Here is a 13614-nt window from a genome sequence, read left to right on the forward strand (position 1 = left end):
TTGGCGTTAAGGTTCGTGTACAGTTCGGTTTATGCACACTGTTACACATGGTCCAGCCACATAACATATGAAAAATTCCTCATAGCCAAAGCTCAAACATCAGTAATCAAGCCCAATTACTGATTCAAACAGCTGATAAAATGACAAAAATCTGTGTATCTGCAGGGCAGCCTTGCGATTATTTTGCATTTTATGTTTTGCCATCCTTTTGGCTCACTGGTTATATCGCATATAACCAGTGGGAGACTCTCCACATAGTCCTCCCATTTAGTCAGCCAGATTGCCTGGATGTTAATCGTGTCCAGACGTCACTTTTAACTCAACTGGGCAAATTCAGCATCTGGGGTGGCCATCAGCTAGGCCAGTAAAGAGGGTTGCACACAGGCAACGGAGAAGCTGTCAAAAGACGCACCCCAAAATGGTATTGATCCAGCAAGTGCTCGTGGAACTCATTTCCCTCTGTCTTCTCACTCTTTCCATATCCACCCAGTGCCTGTCACAGTTGGGGTGCAAATTTTCCCTTCCTTTGGCCCAATTAGCTGAGGCTTATAGCAGACTTGGTCCAAGCATTGGTGCAGTCCAGTTCAGCATGGCTTGGCTGTTGCCCCAACTGCTATGCAATTGTAATTAAGGCTCGCCTCTGACACCATGGAAAATGTTCATCCCCTAAAAGTCTTATATTTTTGTACATGCAGTCTTTGTGTCTTTTTTTTAAATCCCCCACAATAGACACAAATAAGCATCCGGGCCGCAGTCGCACCCTGCAGCACACAGTTGAGCTCAGCGAACTGGCAAAGCTTCACATAGACACCAAAACTCCCGGAAGGCAAAGGAACAATACCATTTCATCCCACTCTTTAATAGCCTTATTCTTTCTGCACTCTCACTCACCCCCGCCCATGTTTGTCCGCCTGTTACTGTCTTTCTGGTTCTCTTGTGTTCTGCGCTCTAATCTCACTCACTTTGTTCCTTGAATTCATTAAGAGACGTGCAGTCAAGGATCAATGTTTGCCATCAGAACCGCTCCCGGTCTGCACTGCCATGTACGATGAACGATTTCAGCTGCACCGCATAACAGGCGAAAAAAGGAGCAACTAAATTGGTCAATAACACGGCCGCTCAGAGGTATTTATTGCAATGAATTTAGCTAAATGAATCTAACCATAGTATTAACTGGTTTCATGAACGGTTTACAGTCTGTAACCTTTGTGTCTTAGAATTTTTTTTATAACTTCTACTTAACCATCCGCGACAATTTGGGCAAACACGAACTGTAGGCCAAAATATGTAGCCTCCGTAGTGCATGCTACGAAGCTGCGAACGTCGCCGCTGGACACGCTGCAGATAATGGGACGAGGGGAAAAATCCCAATGACAGATCACCAAGTTTCAACCAAGGAGGCAGAAAGATACGCTGGACTCGCTGTGATGCCTTCATCCACGTTTTTCCAGGCACTTTCAGATAAAATAAATCCTGTCAATGAGTCATAAGTTATTTTGACAAGGAGCAAAATCCACATCAGGAAACAGCAGTTTAATGATATATTAAACCTATGCGTTGTAATTGTTGGGAAAATAGATATTTGATCATGACAACCCTACAAATGTTACCAGAGCAAAATGATCGTCATGTAAATTTACATTCTTTTCTTCTTTGGAGATGCGTTTTACTTCACCTATGGTTCTTGTTTGCATGGCTGCATGTCATGAGCATGTTGAATTTTTAATATGGGTCAAGATTATTCTCAGGGAGTGAGAAATTGAACAGTAGTGCCCCGCATGGGGGCGATGAGGTTGGAGAGTGACAACACAAAGGAGTTTGCCTTTGATTGTAATTATAGTCGCTCTTTGAGACCTTCTCGAGAGTTACGGGATGGATGTAAGAGGGGTGTGGGCTTTGATTGAGGACGGGGCTGAATGAGGGATGATGGGAAAGGCGGAGTGCAAGTCTGTATCCATATGCTGCAGGGATAATGGGAATTTGCAAATGGAATTTTCACCTTGGCCATATCGCGCTGATGCCTCGGGATGCTGTCCAAGGTTGAGAGGAGCGAAAGAAAAAAAAGTGGGAGGGATCACATTACTCTGTCTTAAGTCTGAAATACAAACACATCCGATTATCGACACAAACATGATGATCCCATTAACCACTGAATGACACGTAGCGCTAATGCCGCAGATGGGAACAACAGCGAACCGGTGACATTTGAATGTGTCACAAGTTGGGGATTTAAATATTTGGACCTCCCAAAACACACTTGACATTTTCCTCAATGAATCAAGTGACAAGGTGCTTTACGTTGGAGTCAATACCATTTATAATGACGTTAGATGAAGATAAAACACTGTGGAACCAGATATAGAACTAAAATATCCCGCTAATAGATTAGCTTTGGAGTTCAAGGCTTCTGACATGGTTGCCATTTCAGGTGAAAATGTCACAGCAAAAAAAAATTATTTTTCACGTTTTTGTTCATTTACTGTGAATGGAATGCTTCCCCCACTCAATAAAATTGGCATTTCAGTGCCATGCTCAACTCCGAATTAGCATTAGCAAAAACTTAGCGTACATGACATAGAGTCAACACCTCTTGTGTTTCAAGATCTTTTTTGAATCTAAACATTTAAACCGCAGGACTGACGACAAAGTTGATGAACAAAAACAAATCTACAATTCCATACAACCATTTTCGACTGAGCTGTGTTTAAAGATGGGTTCACAATCATTGAAATAACCTAAAGTTCACAAAAATAGGAAAAAGTCAACAGACATTGTTCTTCCACCAATTTATTATTCATATCTGATGCCCAGTGAAGACGAGCATGCCAGTCGACTGGTCACCCAGCTGGCTGCATACTGTACAAACACTGTCATCCTGTAGGAAATGCCGGGAGCAACAGAAGGGACAACACAAGACAGGTGGCGGCGACATGTGATTAATTGTTCCTGTAAGGACGCTCAAAACCACATTGGCCACTAATCACTTCTCCATCTCCTGCTCTGTTCTTCCTTCCATCATCCGCCTTGCTCTCCTTTTTCGATTAGGTGTGAAGAATAATTAGCAGGCAGCGAAGAACGCCGTGTGGACTGGATACTCGCGGACGCCTGATCACTCTCCTAAGCACCAAATGTCTCTGGGAACGCAGCTGCGAGTGGCCCACGCTGCATCCGTAATGAGTATGCGCCAAATGTAGTTGTCTGGTCATATTACAGAATACGTTTGGCGTTTGGAAAGCAAAATATGTGAGCGACAAAGACGAACCAAAAGTGGCTAGCGCAAGTTTTGAGGATGATTATGTAATTCTTCATCTGTAAAGTAACTGTAAATTGTCATAGAGAGCTTTGAAAGGCGCTTAAAATGTAATGTATTATTATTATTATTGTCTCTTTGGCACTTGACCTAGGCTGTTGTCACTGTCACCTTTCTCCTGGCGTCTTTCCTATCGATCTGCAATACCGTCTGAAACCAGTTCAGACAGTGGACTCACATGTAGAAAGATACTAAACCGTTTGTCTTCTTTCTTAGTTTGGATGGTAGCTAGCGTGCACGTTATTTTGAGCTGGATTTCGTCATGCAAACACACACACTCACAAATACACACTGATCTACATTCAGAAGGTGCACAACCCGCAATCCATTGGAGAATTTTTGCAGATGGCTCAGTATGTCACGAGTCCATAATAAAATTGTTGCACACACTCACATTTGTGTTTTTCACCCAATCCTGTCTTCAATAACACATTGAGTCTCACACACTGAGGCTTCATTACACCACCTGCACGCACACTGCAGAGTTCAGAGCCACAACATGAAAGCGCAAATGGATATTTGCATTCACCTCACACGCTGTCATCGACAAAGTCATCTGGGCCTCACATGGAGTTGCGGAAGGATGCGACGGCCAGACTCATGCATCTCGCAGACATGCCATTGCAGTTTGATCTTTTCACAAGAATGAATGTGGCAATGTTATACAGTCTCTAAACAGCGGAACCAATACAACATGCACATTCGTATTTGTAAATCTTAACTAATTCACTGCCATTCATGAATTTATTCGAGAATTGACGTTAAAGTGCGATATAAACCAATATGTATGTATTGCATTGTATTTTGTACAGCTACCCCCCACTTGCACCTGATATTACTCCAGACCCATATCTCTAATGAAGGTGTATCATGATGGTATATTTAATTTTTTGGCCGGTACAGGTGAGCCTAGTGGAATGAAAACGCCCCGTGTCCCATCTCGTGTGCTTGACTCAGTCCGTTTTGTTTTTGTTTTTTTCAGTTCCTGTGGCAAACTATGGAGGTCACCAGTCAGCGTGTCCGACAGACCCATGAATAAGAGAAGACCGTTATCTGTCCCGCCTCACCCGGGGGCATTGCAAGATGAAACAAAGGGGAACGTCAGCGTAGATCAATAAAGGATGGACACTTGAAATACTTCACAGAGGAAGTAGAGGTGAACCTACTTGGAGATTTTTTTTACACCATGTAAACACATTCTCATAGTCAGTCACAGCAATAATTAAAATGTGGGTCGCCAGAAAGGAATACAGACTGACGAGACAATGCAACCAAACTGGAGAGGGTGCAATGAAACTTCACACTTACATCTAGGGACAATTTAGAGTGTTCTAGTAGCCTGCCATGCATATTTTTGCAAGGTGGGAGGAAAATGGAGTACCCGGAGAAAAACCCACACAGACACGGTAAGAAAATGCAAACAGCCATCGATCCATCAATGCGGCCCATTTGACTAATCTCTCTTTGATCAGTTGTTTTCAATTGACAAACGAAGCTGCAGATGATCTGGCAATGGATAAATATAAAACTTTATGGAGTCAGCGACAGTTGATTGATTTTTTTATTAGTTCTGGATTTATTTATTTATTTATTTATTTATTTATTTGGGTACATATCAATTTTAATATTTTTTATTTATAATTTTATTATTTAACAATTTTACAATTTAAAAGTTAACAACTTTACTATGTTACTATTTTAGTATGTTATTTTATTTGATTATTTTGTAACTTTATTATTTTGTTATTTTATGATGTTGTGATTTTATGATGTTATTGTTTTATTATTTTATGATGTTATTGTTTTATGATGTTATTATTTTGTTTTTTTTGTCATTTTATTATTTTATTATTCTATTATTCTATAATTTTATTATTTTATCATTTTATTATTTTACTATTTTACTATTTTAAGATTTTACTGTTTTATTTTTATTATTTTATTATTTTATTATTTTATTATTTTATTATTTTATTATTTTATTTTGTCAGAAAAGAGCACCCATATGCCCGCTTTATTATTATTGTATTATATTATTTTATTTATCAAGTCAATCATCTCAGACCGGGGAGCGCCTCATGCACACATGACGATCGCCGTGCAACCACATTAATTAGGCGCCAACGCTCGCACACAACCGAGAGTTGCTTCCAATCATGCCTGTCTGTCTGTCTGTCTGTCTGTCTGTCTGCGCCTGCATGCATTTGCACTCATGAATTAGGAATATAGCTCAGATGTGCTGACCAACATCCAAGAGTGTTTGCGGGTGTGTGCAAGCACCACCTGGCGGGGAAAAGGGAGGAGTTGGGGGGGGCACGGAGTGTAAAGCCATGACTTTGGTTAACAGTAAACACACCGCCGAGGGCTCATTAGAGGAGCTCTCTGCTCTTCTCGCTGCACTGCTCCAGTGACAGGTCTTCAGATTTGGCTAGGGCACGATCTGCTATCCAGCAACAAACTAATTAGTGGCCAGCGCTCATTACTGCCAGGCCATTGAGCGTAGCCCCTCTCCAAGTACGTCATCTGTCAGAGACTCAGCATGCACGTTCAAGTTCCAAACACATTCGGATTATCAAAGGCTAACAAAAGCGCTTCGCCAGTACGACCGTGTTTGTCTCCGTGTATCCCCAGCTGATGAAAATAACAGTTTTACACGGTACTTCAATGGCTTTGGTCAGAAGTCGCCAATCATGCGGCGCTGTAACGATTCTTCCGTCTTATTATTCAAAGTGTCAAAAAAGGGGTCTACTTGATCTTCTCAAACCGAGCCAGGAACTGTCACTGGCATAGTATTTGAATGCACAATGCATGTTTTATAATACAGTAAAGTCTCGTTATATCGATATTCAAGGGAGTCCGAAAAAATATCGATATAACCGGGACTATCGATATATCCGACCCTGTTTGCATGTAATTTTCTCCGTGCGTGCATAGAAATAGTATCGATATAACCGGGACTATCGATATATCCAATATCGATATAACGAGACTTTACTGTACTACTTCCTCTACTTTTGACACCCTTCGTATTTCCAGCTCGGAAAATAGTCAAGGAAATATCTAATGTAATCTCTAATCTAATCTAATCTCTGGATGTTAAAATAAAAGGAACCACACATTCTTAATCAATAAGCCTATTCATCACCGAGGCAATATCGGCCATAATGATGCGTATAGATAAGATAATAAGGCAAATGAGAAGGAGCATAATACAGCAGCTACCACGGTTCATGCACTGTCGCGCTGCTGATAAACGACCTGGCTTCCTGCCGCTTCTTTTCAGCACTTCCCATTTGCGCGCGGCGGTCATCTACCTTTTAGCTCAGCTACTTCATTCGTTGCTACAAATGCAATTGATTAAAAAATGGGGGAAAAAAACATGCGAGAGTATTTAATAGATAGACTTCAGGTGAGGCGCAAACACACGTCCTTCAAATCTCAACCATTGAACCGGCCAGATGGAGAGTTGATAAAAACTGAACTATTAACTGAGAAGATGAACAGTGTGTGTGGGACGTGGAAGGGAGGAGGTGGTTATTCAATGGATAGATTAATAGAGTTGATGGTTTATTTACAAAAATAAGATAGACAAATTACCACGTAAAATGCTGGTAAAAAAAATAACCAAGATACAATACAATACAATACAATACAATACAAGAGTTGATGGTTTATTTACAAAAATAAGGGACAAATAACCACGTAAAATGCTGGTAAAAAATAGCCGAGATACAATACAATACAATACAATACAATACAATACAATACAATACAATACAATACAAGAGTTGATGGTTTATTCACAAAAATAAGATAGACAAATTACCACGTAAAATGCTGGTAAAAAAAAATAACCGAGATACAATACAATACAATACAATACAATACAAGAGTTGATGGTTTATTTACAAAAATAAGAGACAAATAACCACGTAAAATGCTGGTAAAAAAAATAACCGAGATACAATACAATACAATACAATACAATACAAGAGTTGATGGTTTATTTACAAAAATAAGATAGACAAATTACCACATAAAATGCTGTTAAAAAATAACCGAGATACAATATGATACAATACAATACAATACAATAAACTTAACATGGACAACTATCATATATAGGAAAGAAAGCAGTCACAAAATAGTAGAAAAAAAGAACATTTGATCCTGCCAAAAACATATTTAAATTTATGAAAGCACACTTTTAAATCATTGCTCAATTCTTCTTCCTCGCTTTTTTCATTGTCAAGAAAATCGCTGTTTTGTCAAACATCTTTTTAAGGAAACAAAAACTGGACTGAAATACTACTACTACTACTACTACTACTACTACTACTACTACCACTACTACTACTACTACTACTACTACTACTACTACCAATAATAATAATAATGATACACGTTATTTCTAAGCACCTTTCAAAACTCTCAAGGACACTTAATCGTTCTCAAAAGAGGCCAAATGTGCTGGTTTAAAACGTTTTGTCACTCAACCCCCAGTTTAAAATGACTGTGAATTTAGCCATTAAAAAAAGTGTTCCATAATATAGCAAAATCCAGATAGCTTAAAGCTAACTTACTATGTGAAAAAACATAGATGATGCAAAGTAAATTAGCATGAGTATCAGGGCAATTCTAAACATCCTCAAAAAATTGCTATTTCAGCACACAGTGACTGTGATTTAATTAATCCAACTCAGAAAACGTTTACATAGAGAGGAGCTAGTTGAGGTGGCTCGGGCATCTGATTAGGATGGTTTTCCGGGCATGCCCCACTGGCAGAAGAAGAACAGGGCATCCCGGCTCCCCCCTAAAATATCTTCCCGACATCCAATGCTGCCAAACATCGTCCCTCGTCTTTCGTTTGCACTGCTTGTGATTCCAGCTTGCCTAACCATGCCATTTTATTTGCAGTGCGGCATATGTGGCCCGGTTGCCCTTTCAGCTCGGCTCAGCCTCACACTCACATTGTTCCATCGGCCTCAATAAGAAATGCGGTAAGTTGCTTCTTGTCACATAACCTGGCAACCGCAACCATAGCAACCTGTCACACAGTGGGTGCACCCCCCCCCCCCTTCCCGCTCCTAACCCCGTGCATGCAAATGAATGCGGTCGCCGGTGGGTGGCGGCTTCAATTGGTGGTCACCTCATTCACAGACAGATATCCCGTCAAAATAGACGATTAAGATCATTATAGAATTTTATGCACACATACAGACACTCCCCTACTTATGAACATTCGAGTTACGAACAACGGTACGTACAAACATTTTTGTAGTTACATATGTAGTATTCTCTCCAGTTGTACATGTATATATCTCTATAGAGCATATGTATTATTAAATGTTTATTTTTCAGTACAAACCCTTACAGGTTACTTATACAAGCGTTAAACATACTTATATAAATCTTAAACATACATATCATACAAAATATAGCATTGAACAACTTACGAACAAATTCACCTTACAAATGTCAGTTTGGAATGTATCTCGTTTGTAAGTTGAGGAGCGTCTGTTTATCGAAGATATTTAAAGATTAAAAAAAGTTTCAGTCCATCCGTCATTTTCAAGGTCATGCTTGCATTTTATAGAATCCTTGCTGATGTAGCTCGGTGGACCATCTGATAATATTTCAATATTTAGTATGAAACAAACGAGTTATATAAATGAGTCTGTGTAAACCACAGGTGTCAAAGTCAAGGCCCGTGGGCCAAATCCGGCCCGCCACATCATTTTTTCGGCCAGCGAAAGCTAATCAAACTTGTTAAATTCCATGATGATTGCTAAAATCTGAGCCAAAATTTCATATTTTTGGATGTCAACCACAATAAAAGTCATTATTCTTGACTTCAGATTTGAAAACGAGTTATTCATTAATTTGCTGTGTGCTCTATATGTAATATTTGAAGGGATTTAAACATTCTAATGGGTTCCCCAAATTCATAACGGCCCTCGAGTGGAAACCATAACTACAATGTGGCTCGCGGCAAAAAATGACTTTGACACCCCTGGTGTAAGCTCTCAGTCATACAGGAATGGTCCATCGATGAAAAGGTTTCTTCAGCCGTCATCTGTAATTCTTTTCCAAGAAGCTTTGTCAGGAAACTAAAGTTTTACTGGTAGTTTCAGTATATAAAAACAATTAAAAAATGAGGTGTGATTGCTGTGGTTGTGAAGTAGACTTCCACTGCAGACACATGCTAGTACTGTACGTGTGTATGCAGATGTTTTGCCTGTCGCACTTGGTTCTCGGGGTATCGTCTGAGATGAACAGCAGTTAACCATATATTCCATTTTCATCGCAGCTGGAGTGACAGGCGTGACGTCAACTCCTGATGTGTTTTCCTGCGCGAGACTATTTCCACATGACAAAAAGAGGCCAACTGGCGGTCCTGCGGCATTGGAGAGCGCCACCTTTTCAAGTTGCATCTTGGAGCCTTTTTTTTTTGGCAGGCTCCCGGCTGTTTGAGTGCATCTGTTGGCCCCCTTGGCTCCCCTTCCTCTTGATATCGCATGCATTGCACCCAGTGGCCCAGCCGCCCAATGCCTATGAAAAATTGATTCCTCCCAGTCCGCATTGCCGGCGCGCTACACAGCCAACCCGTCAGTTCTCCCCATTTGAAAGATTTGTATCAAAGTTGCTTCTCTTGAGGCGAAGGTGACGGGTTGGTGGTGGCGAGATGTCGCATACGCTTTATGACCGTACATTTTGTCTCGTGTCCTGATTCATGTCACTGGATTTATCCCTTTTTTGATGCTCTAGCAGCCATGAGACAATAAAAAAAAAACTGTCACGATCTGGTTGGCGACCAATGGGTGGCGCTGTCGGCCCCGCCCTCAGTTGCACAGGTGCTGGTCGTCTTCATCAGTGGCAGTTAAAAGGACTCCCGGCACGACCATTCGGTGTCGGGTCATTCTATGCTGTGTATGTGTTTGCTGCACCCTGTCAGGTTTGTTTCATTTTGACAGACGTTTACTCATCGTTTTCTTTGATACTTTGTACTTTTCTGTTCAGATGATTTTGATGTTTTAGATTTTGTTCCTGCTGACTTTATTTTAATACAATTTGTCAAATACAACCTGCTGCCCCCTCCTACCTGCTTTTTGGGATCCACAACCACCATCACCACCTCGCAAACCGTGACAACAACAACACGCAACGAGGTAGTTCAAATTCAATTTGATGGCTGCTTTTCAGATGACACTGCTTTGTTCTCCTTCGACGAGGTCATACAGATAAACACTCCCGTTAGCATCTCACCTCGTGCAACGACGACATGCCCAACCGCATCCCCAACTGCGTCCATTTGTTTTGGCTCATGGCACGATAATAATCTAATAATCTAATAATATAATAATATAATAATCTAATAATCTAATAATATAATAATATAATAATTAATATAATAGTCTAATAGTCTAATCGTCTAATAATCTAATAATCTAATAATCTAATAATCTAATGATCTAATAATCTATTCTAATAATCTATTCTAATAATCTAATCTAATAATCGAATCTAATAATCTAATAATCTAATAATATAATCTAATAATCTAATAATCTAATAATCTAATGATCTAATGATCTAATCATCTAATAGTCGAATAAACTAATAATCTAATCATCTAATGATGTAATAATTTTACAATGTAATAATCCAATAATCTAATAACCTAATAACATAATAATATAATATAATATAATATAATATAATATAATATAATATAATATAATATAATATAATAATATATAATATAATATAATATAATATACTAATCTAATAATCTAATAATCAATTAATCTAATCTAATAATATAATCACATTTTTTAAACGAGCTTCTATTTTCGATGACAGGTGCGATGAAACATTTTGCCACAGCTCTCAGAAATGTTAAAAAAAGGCTGACTACCACTCCATCAACACAACTTCTGCTGCTCCCTTCTTTTCATTTTTTCCATGAGGCACACGTACATTTCTGTGAAGTGTTGCGCTGGCGGGTTAACAAGGATTTGCGCAGCCCTTATCTTCTCTTTGAACACAACTTTGATGGAGACAGAGATTTCGGATAAACAACCTGCGGTATTGTATGACTGGAGCCTTGTAAACAAGTGTTTGAACAAAAACCCAAAAAAAGAAAAAAACAAAAACCATCACAAGAGCTGAAATTCCGTGAGGAGATGAGGCGGCCTCGATTCTCATCAATCATTTCCATTTTACCTTTCTCTTAAAAATGGGAATGAAGGAAGCAATCTAAAAAAAACAACGCGTGATCAATATTTCAAGTCAATATTTCAAGGTAAGGCATTTTTAGCACCCAAAAAAAATGACACAGGTGTGCTGAATACGTCCACCGCGATCCACCAATGGATCCCCAAACTGCTATTGGTAGATCACATGACAAGGTGATGTGGCATTGTCATGAACTGACTATACAAATAAAGTTGAATTGTTTTGAAAAAAGACTAGACGTCAGCCTATCAGCCATCCCTTCACTTTGTCATGTGTCCGTTTGCATCCATTTAGGCCATGCCTGCAGCTGCACCTATTCGGTGTTGGATCATTCTTTGTTTCACCCTGTCAGGTTTGTTTTGTCGTGTCATGTTTTATTCATGGTTTTGTTTTCTACTTTGGACCATTTTTTTCGGACTACTTTGTTTTTTGAGATTTTGTTCTTGCTGACTTTATTGAATACAATTTGTCAAATCCACCCTGTTCCTCCCTCCTGCCTGCTTTTGTGGGGTCCGCCATCTTGCAAATTGCGACAGAATGACCTGACCAACCTTTGGACCCCACCTTCCTGTTCCCTGGCGAGGAAAGGGTTGCCGTCTCCTTCTCGTTCCCTGGCGATTTGGGCCTTTTGGAAGACTGTTGGGACATCTGGAATCATTCCCTTGACGACCATGTATAGTGAAGCGTTTTTAGTCCGAAAAAAAAAAGACTATGTATAGCAAGGCATTGTAAAGTAAGGCGTTTCTCGCCGAAATAATTTCCCCATTGTGGGACGATTAAAGGTTTTCTGATTCTGATTCTGGTAAAATGACCATGTATCGTATGACGTTTTTCGCGTGAAAAGAATGACCATGTAATCTAATAACGTAATAATAATAATCAGATAATCTCATAATCTGATAATATGATAATTTAATAATTTAATAATCTAATCTAATAATGTAATAATAATATTTTTTAAACAAGCTTCTATTTTCACTGACAGATGATTGTGTTTTATGGCCGAAAAACAACAACCATTTATTGTAAGGCATTTTTCGACTGAAAAAAAACGACCATGTATAGTATGCCGTTATGAGCACAAAAAAAAAAAAAAAAAAACTATGTATTAAGGTGTTTTTGAACCGAAAAAAAATACTGTCCATGTATAGTAAGGTGTTTTTTAAGTTAAAAAAAATGACCATGTATAGTAAAGCGTTTTACGCGTGAAATGATCATGTAATCTAATAATAACAATCTGACAATCTGATAACTTGATAATCTGATAATCTCATAATCTGATAATCTAATAATTTTATAATCTAATCTAATAATCTAATAATAATATTTTTTAAACACGCTTCTATTTTCACTGACAGATGAGTGTGGTTTATGGCAGAAAAAAAACAACCATTTATTGTAAGGCGTTTTTCGACTGAAAAAAACGACCATGTATAGTATGCCGTTATGAGCACCAAAAAAATATATATATGTATATAGTAAGGTGTTTTTGAACCAAAAAAAATGACGTCCATGTATAGTAAGGCGTTTTTAAGTAAAAAAAACGACCATGTTTAGTAAAGCGTTTTTCGCGTGAAAAGAATGATCATTTAATCTAATAACGTAATAATAATAATCTGATAATCTGATAATCTGATAATCTGATAATCTAACAATTTAATAATCTAATCACCTAATAATATAATAATATCATAATCTGATAATATGATAATCTAATAATCTAATAATCTAATCTAATAATCTAATAATAATATTTTTAAACAAGCTTCTATTTTCACTGACAGATGATTGTGTTTTATGGCCGAAAAACAACAACCATTTATTGTAAGGCATTTTTCGACTGAAAAAAACCGACCATGTATAGTATGCCGTTATGAGCAAAAAAAAAAAAAAAAAACTATGTATTAAGGTGTTTTTGAACAAAAAAAATACTGTCCATGTATAGTAAGGTGTTTTTTAAGTTAAAAAAAATGACCATGTATAGTAAGGCGTTTTACGCGTGAAATGACCATATAATCTAATAATGTAATAATAATAATAATAATAATAATCTGACAATCTGATAA

At 38.3% G+C, this 13614-nt stretch overlaps 1 long non-coding RNA gene across 1 annotated transcript; it reads left to right on the forward strand.

Moving 5' to 3' along the window:
• The first annotated feature begins 906 nt into the window (after nt 1-906).
• Nucleotides 907-10551, forward strand: LOC148889986 (uncharacterized). Its single transcript, XR_016116708.1, has 5 exons — nt 907-1125; nt 3046-3177; nt 4293-4466; nt 8228-8310; nt 9621-10551. It is a non-coding gene; the product is annotated as an uncharacterized LOC148889986 (long non-coding RNA).
• The last annotated feature ends 3063 nt before the right edge of the window (nt 10552-13614 follow it).

This window comes from Hippocampus bargibanti, linkage group LG12, assembly GCF_051943395.1.
Source record: "Hippocampus bargibanti isolate YZ-2025 linkage group LG12, ASM5194339v1, whole genome shotgun sequence".
NCBI classification, from domain to species: domain Eukaryota; kingdom Metazoa; phylum Chordata; class Actinopteri; order Syngnathiformes; family Syngnathidae; genus Hippocampus; species Hippocampus bargibanti.